Genomic DNA, 9400 nt, shown 5'->3' on the forward strand with positions numbered 1-9400 from the left:
CACCTCAGACCTCTGTGTTCTTGTCCAGCTGAATCGGGTCTTTAAACAAACACGCTGCGTGATAACCTCACCACACGGCTGCTTTGATGCACTCGAGGGAGATGAATCAAATTCAACCACTCATCTAACCAATCAGAACACCCAGTCACTAATCCACCCGCTCATCTATCTACACATGCACCTACCAATCTCTCATTCATCCACCCATCTGCCCACTCGACCATTCCTCCACCCGCTCTTCCAGCCACCCACTCATCTATCAAAGCAGGCGCCCGCTGATCTCGTCATCCATCTGCTCCCTTGTCCCTCCCTCCAGCCGCCCACCTACTCATCCACCCACTCATCCATCGTCTCATCCTTCCCGCCACTCATCCATCCACTTATCCTTCCTGCCACTCATCTATCAAAGCATGCACCCGCCGTTCATCCATCCATTCATTCATCAGCTCACGTGTCCATCCCTCCGCCCGCCCATGTTGCGTGCCTGTGGGAAGAGTCCAAGAACGCGCATGTTCCCCATTCCTCGTGCGCAGCTCCCCCTCTGTTTTTGCTCTTCACGCGCGGTGGGTGGCTCCAGGCCCTCTAACTAATTTGCTGTTTGGGCTGAGAGCGCCAGGAGTTATGAGGGGGTGTGAGAGGCAGCGGCGGCATGGCCCCTTCATTACTGGGAGTCCCTTGTGTACTACAGCAGTGCCCTGGGGGTACGCACGTAGACCCCCAACAAGCACTGTGTGCAAGACGGCCCCTGGTGTGAGCAGCATCTAGGCACAGTCCTAAAACTCCGAGCCTCAGAATGGAAAGTGTTGGGGCAGGACATTCAGAACTGCTTGAAGTTCACACATGTGATAGATATGGCGAGTGGACAGGTATGTGGGAAGCATGGGTGAAGTAATCACAGACATGTCAAACTGTGGGAGATCATGTGCTTTATCTGCCTATAAATACAGTTCTCATATTTCCATGGAACTAGCCATTTATTAGAGTTTTTTTGCTCAACAACATGTCCGAGACGTTTCGCACAGACCATCAGTATGTCTTTAAGGTTGTGTGAATGCACGTTCTGTAACTTTTGAAAGTTTACTGTGCATACGGAAACATCCCTGAGCTCCCTGACCTCGGCAGGGTGGTGGATTTCCCCTCCTGGACAGTGGCGTTACTGCGTGGCCTTCTGGCACGCATCTGTAGAATGGCAGGACCCCCAATGTACAGGGTTTGAAGATGACCACTGTGTCTGTGTGTGTAGACATCGACTGTATTAAATACCCCTCTCAATAGCCCCCCGTGTAGCCCTAGATTGGGTCTGGCTGTTGGGGGCCATTGGTGAACCCCTCTCACCAACAGCTTCAGAAGCATAAACAAGCATTTGCAATGCAATAGGTTTCGCATTTGCGAGAGTTTAAGCTACTAGCATTGCAAATAACAATGCCTTTTATTTGTTTTAAAAACCAAAACATAAATAAAAGACATTGTAATTTACAATGCGAATAGCTCAAACTCCTGTAAATGCGAGACCTATTGCATTGCAAATGCTTATTTTCTGATGGTGTCAGCTCCAGTGCAAGAGTTTTGGAAGCTGTGGACACAAGGACAGTTTGAGGTTTGGGTGATCTCTGGCCCCAGGAACAAGATCATTATTGAGGCCATTTGTTGCAATCTGGCACCCTTTTGTGGCTTTTTGTGAAGGATGAATATGAACTAACAATTCCACACTAATGGGAAGACCTCAAAGCATCTATCACTTTCCATAACATTTTAACTTGCCTTTTTCATTACATAAGGGCAACGGTCTTATGCAAATCTGAACAGCTCTGACGGAGGAGGAGTTTGGGGGCCTGCTGGGGTTGATTGTCAGGTACCTGTCTATCTTGATCGACAGTGGAGGCCGGGTCAGCCAGGGTTATCCAACCCGTTAGAGGTGTCAGCGTTGGAAGTAGGTGCGGTTTCACCTTTCTCGCATCTTCAATGTCCAGCGAGGCATCCACCAACTCAAGCACCTGTGGGTAGATGTCGTCAGCCAGGAACAAGATCTCTTGGACCACCTGGGGATAGAAGTTGGTGGGACTCAGTAAGTCCCTATATACCATGAGCTTGTAGCTGTGTTGCTTTGACAAAATACTTTGAACAGTTTTCACTCCGGAAGGCCCAGATATGCATGTAGGTTACTATTACATGATACGGGCTAACTCCATCACATACACTGAACATGCCACAAGGGCCTGTTCACAGGGGCATTACAATAGCAACAACATACCATGCAGTGCAGGGGAGGCCCATGGGTGATGTGTGACCCCTTCGACACTGTGCAGGGGGCATTGTCGCCCGGCCTGGTAGGTCATTACTGAGTGAGAACTGTGAGAGCCACCTGCCATGTATGTTGCAGGGGAGGGCACTCACATGTCATCAGGCCAGAGGTTGGACAGGGTGTTGGGTCCCCCCCCAAATGGTCACACATACGTCTATGTGACAAAAAAAGACCATTATTCATTTATGAATCTGTTTGGGCATTGATTGATCATTGTTCCTTTACAGTGCACTAGTCACATGTAAGGAGCTAAGTGAAGAAGACAAACAAGCGTGGGTACTGTCTAATGCAGCTGCGGCCCATACAGGTAAGAGTGGTGGGGCCAGGTGGGGGGGAATTTTGACAGACGAGGGAAAAATAATTATTATTATTATTTAGTTATCGGTCAAATCCCACCCCAACCCGGACCCACCGCTCTTACCTGCACAAGCCGCGACTGGTCTAATGTGTGTTGCATTGCAAAGAACATGTATTGACATGAGAAGGCCCATCATTGTCATACTGTGCTGAGTGCGGTGAATCAAACTGGACTGTTCACTTATCCATCAAGCCTGGAACCCTTGCACCATGTTGCAAGCTAAGCTGCTCATGTACCTTTGTCTGCACTCTGTGCACTTCATGTGATGTGCTTGCTATCATCTGAATACACTGCAACATGGCATACTTATGTCCATCGTGAGGGCATTCCAACTGTGCCTCATGCTACAAGACCAACTTACAGACAATAGCAGGCATTTGTGATGTCAATGTACTGTGCTTCATATGTACACAGTGCACATGCTCAGCATTCACAGAGCACTGTACCATGTTTTTATCTTGTAGATGGACCAGGCATATACACCTGTGGTGAGATGGCAACCTTCCGAGATCCCAATGCTACCAGTAAGTGTCACCTGATTGTATCTGTGCTATGTGAGGATTGTTTGCTTAAATGGGTTGCAGTGCGATGTGCAATGGGTTTCATCACTCTGCGGAAACAAGCTGTACCTTACATGTGGATTCACAACAGAAGTAGGACAAATTGACAGGGCCAAATTGCTATGTGGATTCATTTCCAATGTATGCAGGCCCACATGATGGATGCCTCTTCATATGCTGTGATGCTGTTGTGGCTGCTATGGTGTGGATGCTTTGGCACATGTACCATCACCTGCCCCAAAACCAACTGATGGTCATTACTTCTAATGCTTCTCATCCATACTATGGACAGAAAGTGCCAACAGGTTATCAGAAATATGTGACAAAACTTTTCATGGAATAGGCCGTGATTTCACTGACACAATATGTTTGCTCAAGTCTCAATTTGAGCAGGACACAGGTGTGGTTCGGGTGTAACACATATCCCAAACCATAATTTGAATTGTAAACAGCACATTGAATGTTGATGTGCACAGTGGACATTGTTTCAAAATATGTGTTCTCCTATTGTGTGTTCACATCATACCATGTTCATGCCTGGAAATTACTGTTGTCAATCCTGCCAACATTGGTACAGTCTAAATGATTGAAGGCATGTCAGACATTCATGCCACACAAACAGCAAATTGTTTTGTGAGCCATACATGTACTTGTAGTACAGCGTCTAGCCAAAGTTTTAACTCCAATGGACGTGGGTCACCATGTGAGTAGGCTCGGCATGTCGAAACATAATTATAGAGGCTGCAAATATATTTGTGATACATTCATGATAGCATAAGCAATGGGCAAGTTACATATCCCTATTTGTTGCAGTGAGTGGACAAGTCCATTGTCCATGCCAATGACTTACTTGGGTTTGCCCCTTAGCCCACATTGATCATGATATGTGTCAACTGTCATCCCGCATCAAGGGTCCCAGCACATCTCTCAGAGTACTGCATATCGGTGGCAAGTGAGATGGGGTGCCAGAGGTGATATTGCCAAAATGGCATGGTGGTACAATGGAAGCTATGATGAAACTCAATGTGAACATGGGATTGGAGGGATGACCTTCTATCTGCCTGTATGTTGCACATTGCTACTGTAGGCGTACACATAGGAATTTATGTTACTTTTTGTGTGGCAGGTCTACACAGGCTGTGATGAACCCTACACCAGTGCAGACTAAATAGGTATGAGTGGATGTGAGACATGTCACCAGTCCACAAATGCCCTGTAATAGACACATGTCCATACCTTTGCAGTGTTTTGTGAGAAATTAGGCCAATGTGTTAAGTACAAAATGTATGTGTTGTCAGCAAATGGGCCATTTCACAGTCAACTTACTGCTGCAATTACCTATATGTCTCCCCCATGGAATTTCACCAATGAACCATTTTCGCCAATTACCTGCAAGATACAGCACAATACACTCATTCATATGAGATCTAGATCATGCATGCACATACTTATCACATGGATTAAGTATGAATTGATGTGCATCAAGGTAACAATCAGTACAGACATGTATGGACACATTCTTGGATATGTGAAGGGCCACATGTGTTTGGTTTGTTTCCATTACATGGTCTAGGTTAAAGTGTTCCAGGTATGTCCATGTGTCATCCTCGGAGAAGTGTCCAACAGGTCTGTTGATTTGGAGGTAGCTAGCCACACTCTCTCTCTATGTCTCAACTACCTGGCACAGTGTCAATATATACTGTAATGTGTGTGGCCTTGTGTATCTGCCATAACAGTGAAGCATTGCTGAGGAAAAATACGTTTACATGCTACACATTACTAATTTCACATAAGTGATAGGCCATTGATTTTACCCTCTTGCATGCTACATTACTATCCCCAGAGAGTACCTAGATGGACTATGAGTATCACTCCAACGGGTATGCAACATAATTGTGCAGAGTCTGTCTTAAAATGCACATGGGTCAACGTTTATCAGGCCAGACACTGCCATTTCATGTACCTACAAGGCCAAGACCTGTGTACTTTTGTATTGCAACTTTAGGAGAAGTACATGGTACCTGTGACGTTTGGTCCTGATTTATTCCATAGATGCCTCATATTTAGCTGGACATGCCACTTGTGCAGCTATTTGTCATTCATGTAAGTAATTGATGAAAACCTGGAAAATTTCAGCTTGGTCTGATACATATGTCCTTCTCCCCAACAGACAGTATGTCCCTGAGAAGGAACACCAGTAATGAATCAGAAAAGAGAGGCACCGCCACATCAGGCACGTGGCCAAGGCCTTCCAGCGGATGGGAAGCCAGTACTAGAATGCAAGTGCAGTAGGGGCCTGGAAGTCACCACCTCGGAACCAGAGAGCACAGGACAGGGCAAAGACCAGGCCTGATGTGCCCTCTCCTATGCGTCTGATCCGGGTGCAGTAGCAAGACCCTCCACAGCACTGCCAGCAGTGGCATCACAGACGGTGACCTCCTACTCCTGCTCAGGGAGGATGCAGACATGAAATTAAGACTGTCAGGGCTGGAACTTCAGGTGGCAACACTGTTACGGATGGTACGAACACCACAACCATCAGTGGACAAAATTGCTGCGCAGATGCAGGCCCTTCCTCCAATGTTCTGCCCATCCCGTTATTTTTTCTATTTTTCATAGTGCAGATAGTTTTACCATAGGTAAGGATAGGATTTAAATTAGTGAAAAGGTAGGTTAATTTTAGTGTTCATAGAGTTAAATATTTATGTGCTGTTAGGGGGGATATGAGTGGGTAGGTTAAGTAGGTGGGGGGGTTAATGTTTAATATGTGTATACATTCATTAAAAAAATACAAAAATATATATATTTGTTTAGGTTTTAATGTTTAGGTAGTTTGTGTAAAGGTGTAGTTTATGTTTTGTCTCATGAGCAAATGTGTATTAAGGGGGGTGCATGGTTGATTTTTAGCCTGTCTGTTGTAGTAAATGTGTAGAGTAGTGTAAGTTAAGGTTAGGTAGGTTAGGTTAGTATTAAGTTAGGATTGTCTAATTGATTTAGCATAGGTTAGTGTAGGCATAGGTTGTGTATGAATAGTTAGTGTAGTTTAGTTAGTTTGGGAGATTAGTTTTTATTGGTGTTTTAAATAAAATTTCTTTTTTCACTTTCACAACTGCTTGCTCATTGACTGCGTGGCAATTGTCATATATGCTTTGGTTGGGTAGAGCACATGCTGTAGGATTTCCTGGCAGTGTTTGTAAACATGTGTAACTAGGTGAGGCCCCTTAGCAGTGGGTCCCGTCAAGTTTTCATCTGAGTCCCTTAAGGGATCTTCAAATGTTATTGTGCACTGTAGGTGGCACTCTTGCTGTAAATAGACAAACCGCCCAAAACAGGTATTAACCTAATGTTGCACTGTGTGTACGTGATGCTACATGTTTTGTAAGGATGATTGAGTCAAACCATTGTGACTAAGCTTGAATGTGTCGTGTACCACACTGATGGCAGCCACATACACACTCTCCCTAGCACCATTTTGCCATGAAGGTATCCCCCAACCTTGGCAGAAACATTATTCAGTCAAACCATTAACTTATTGCTTATTGTAGCACTTCATGCATGTCACCTTTGGTAACTTCTTGCTAGTTTAGATGCACATAGGAATCACATAAAATATTTTGCACGGCCAGTGCAATTTTACCCCTGGCTTGATGATACACATTTTACTTCAGATAGTAGGTAGTGTCTTTAGCGTCAGCACTTCCACCATGGTCTACTCAGTTAAATCATGAACAGATGTACTACACTCTGGTTCTGCTTCGTGAATTTATTGGCACGTGAACCAAGGACCAAGTCGCAAGTTACAGACTTTGGGGCAACAACCATGACACAGTTTGTGAGCCATTGGCTGTCCAGACAAAGTCCATGAGGAGTATATGTTATAGGACATGCAGATTAGAGGAGTGTCCCTGTGGTGAGGAGGACCAGATTGCCATTAGGGAAGATAGGCCACATAGACAGTCCCCAAATGGGTGAGATCAACAGGTGGGAAAGCAAAGGGAGGACAGTACCAGTTGAGAAGTACACTGGCAAGGCCATAAGCACAGGTAAATTGGGAAACTGGCCATGTGACAGAGAGAAATGCCACTGGCCAGTTTTTCATTGTAAAGAGGAAACATCCACTTCTTCGTCCTCTGATGTGTGTGGTGCCTCCCTTGGGGTGTTGTAAGTGCCAGTGATGACAGAGGCACACACACATCAGGGGCTGCAGATGTAGATCCCATGTCTCCAGCAGCATTTTTCAAAGCCAACAAGTGAGGCAGCACAGCACAAAGAAGGGCCTGCTGGTTTGCCAGCACAGGGACAACGTCGCGATGTAAGACACCCATTGCCGCAATGTAAGAATCCTGATTCTGTACTGTGTACTCCAGGATATTGTGGATCACCCCCTGCTGGTTGGCAACCTCACTGGTGCCAAATCATCAGGGCAGTTGTTTGTGCCTCTGCCCTGTGACACCAGCTATGTCAGCCATGGAGCAGGGAGTAGATGCCTCTTATGGCCCCCAAGGTGTCCTTATTGGGACTGAACCACCTACGATTCCCTCTAGGGTGCCCACCACGGTCTCCATCCCCACCAGCACAGCATCTAGCAGCTCCCACTGGACTCTTACCACAAGACGTTGGAATTCAACTTGGGGGTCCTTGGAGTCCAGGGCCGAGCGTGGGCTGGCTGGTTGTGTTTTTTGGGTGAAAGGCAGATCCTCTGGAGACCCGGTGATGTTGTCGGCCCTTCTTGCAACCAAAGATGGTGTCCTAATGGAGTACAAGGTTTCCTGGAGGGTATCTTGGTTGAGGGTTAGAAGGCTGTCATCTTCAGCAGGAGTAGTTGGTACATCCTCTGCAATGAAATAGAGATATGTTGTTGTTGATCTATGTTAGATGGTGACATGAGTAATCTGGTTTACATTCTGACTCATACTCATTCCCAGTCAGGTCAAAATTGATGCTTTGGACATCTGTCCCTCATAGATTTAGAGGCCAATTTGCAGTGTAGTTGCCTTCCAGATGGCAGTATCACTGTACTTTTCACACACTGTTTGACAGGGCTGACCTGCTGTGTCATGACATATATTGCAACACAGTTACAGTTACAGAGCTCACTGGCCCTGCCATTCCTGCAAGTGTGATATGAGGTACAGTCCATCTCTGCTTTGGTGATTGGCTTTCTTTTTCACGATGCCTAGACTGATAGCTTTTGGACGTATTGATACCACTATTGTGCACTGTGCGAAACTGGGCAACGGACATGGGTGTGTCCTCCCCACTGTCCAGACCCTCCTCTGGGAGAGACCCCTGAATCGTCTCAACCCTTTCCTTAGGGTACTTAAGGGCTTACCTGTAGGTGGGTCTTTAGATTCGTCATGGGACAAGATTCAGATCCAAAACCACTTCATCTTTAACAGTCTGGGCACTTTGTACTTCGTTGGAGTTTGCTTTGGGAACCGAGACTGCATCTAGAAGGATGTACGACATTACAACGCAGGTTTTTACAATGCGTGCAGTTACATCGCATGCGTTACAACGCATGCGATGTTACAACGCAATGCCATTACAACGCAAGTCTTTACATTGACTTGCGCTAGATGGCGTGCTAACATTAAAAAAGTGTAATTTACTATTCCAACTCCAGTTCACTTAACAGTAGGGAAGGTGTTGGGATAGTAAACTACACTATTTGTAATGTTAGCACGCCATCTAGCGCAAGTCGATGTAAAGACTTGCGTTGTAATGGCATAGCGTTGTAACATCGCATGCGTTGTAACACATGCGATGTAACTGCACTGCGTGGTAAACACCGCGTTGTGATGGCTGTTCCCCCTTCTAGAAGGCTCCTGCTGCTCCTGGTCTCGTCGTCCTACCAGTCATCTAAGTCATCTGTGCCTGTGCTCCATACAGGTTCTTCTCCAGGTCTGTGGGCATCCAAGACACCCGAAGGAATTTCCCTTAGAGTTAAGGAGTCACTCCCCTGCATCTGCAGGCACTGTTATGAAGTTGACCAGTCTGATGTTCCTGAGCTCCCACACACTCCTAAAGGTTCAGCAACACAGGTGGTGGTTCTACAACACCCTTGAGACCTGCACTGTCTTCACAGCAAGTTTGAAGCCAGTATCCCTCGTCGTAACTGCTGTAACAGTAGCCCTGTGCACCACGTTGACTTGACGTTGTTAAGGCTTGTTGACTATC

At 46.1% G+C, this 9400-nt stretch overlaps 1 long non-coding RNA gene across 1 annotated transcript in view; it reads left to right on the forward strand.

Moving 5' to 3' along the window:
• The window catches only part of LOC146833275 (uncharacterized), a 31965-nt gene extending 25640 nt beyond the window's left edge, over nucleotides 1-6325 (forward strand). Inside the window, exons 2-3 of the long non-coding RNA XR_014960216.1 lie at nucleotides 3125-3184; nucleotides 5391-6325. This is a non-coding gene — a long non-coding RNA (uncharacterized LOC146833275). The remainder of the gene's footprint in view (nucleotides 1-3124; nucleotides 3185-5390) is intronic.
• Nucleotides 6326-9400: the final 3075 nt, after the last annotated feature.

This window comes from Triturus cristatus, chromosome 4_2, assembly GCF_964204655.1.
Source record: "Triturus cristatus chromosome 4_2, aTriCri1.1, whole genome shotgun sequence".
Classification (NCBI taxonomy): domain Eukaryota; kingdom Metazoa; phylum Chordata; class Amphibia; order Caudata; family Salamandridae; genus Triturus; species Triturus cristatus.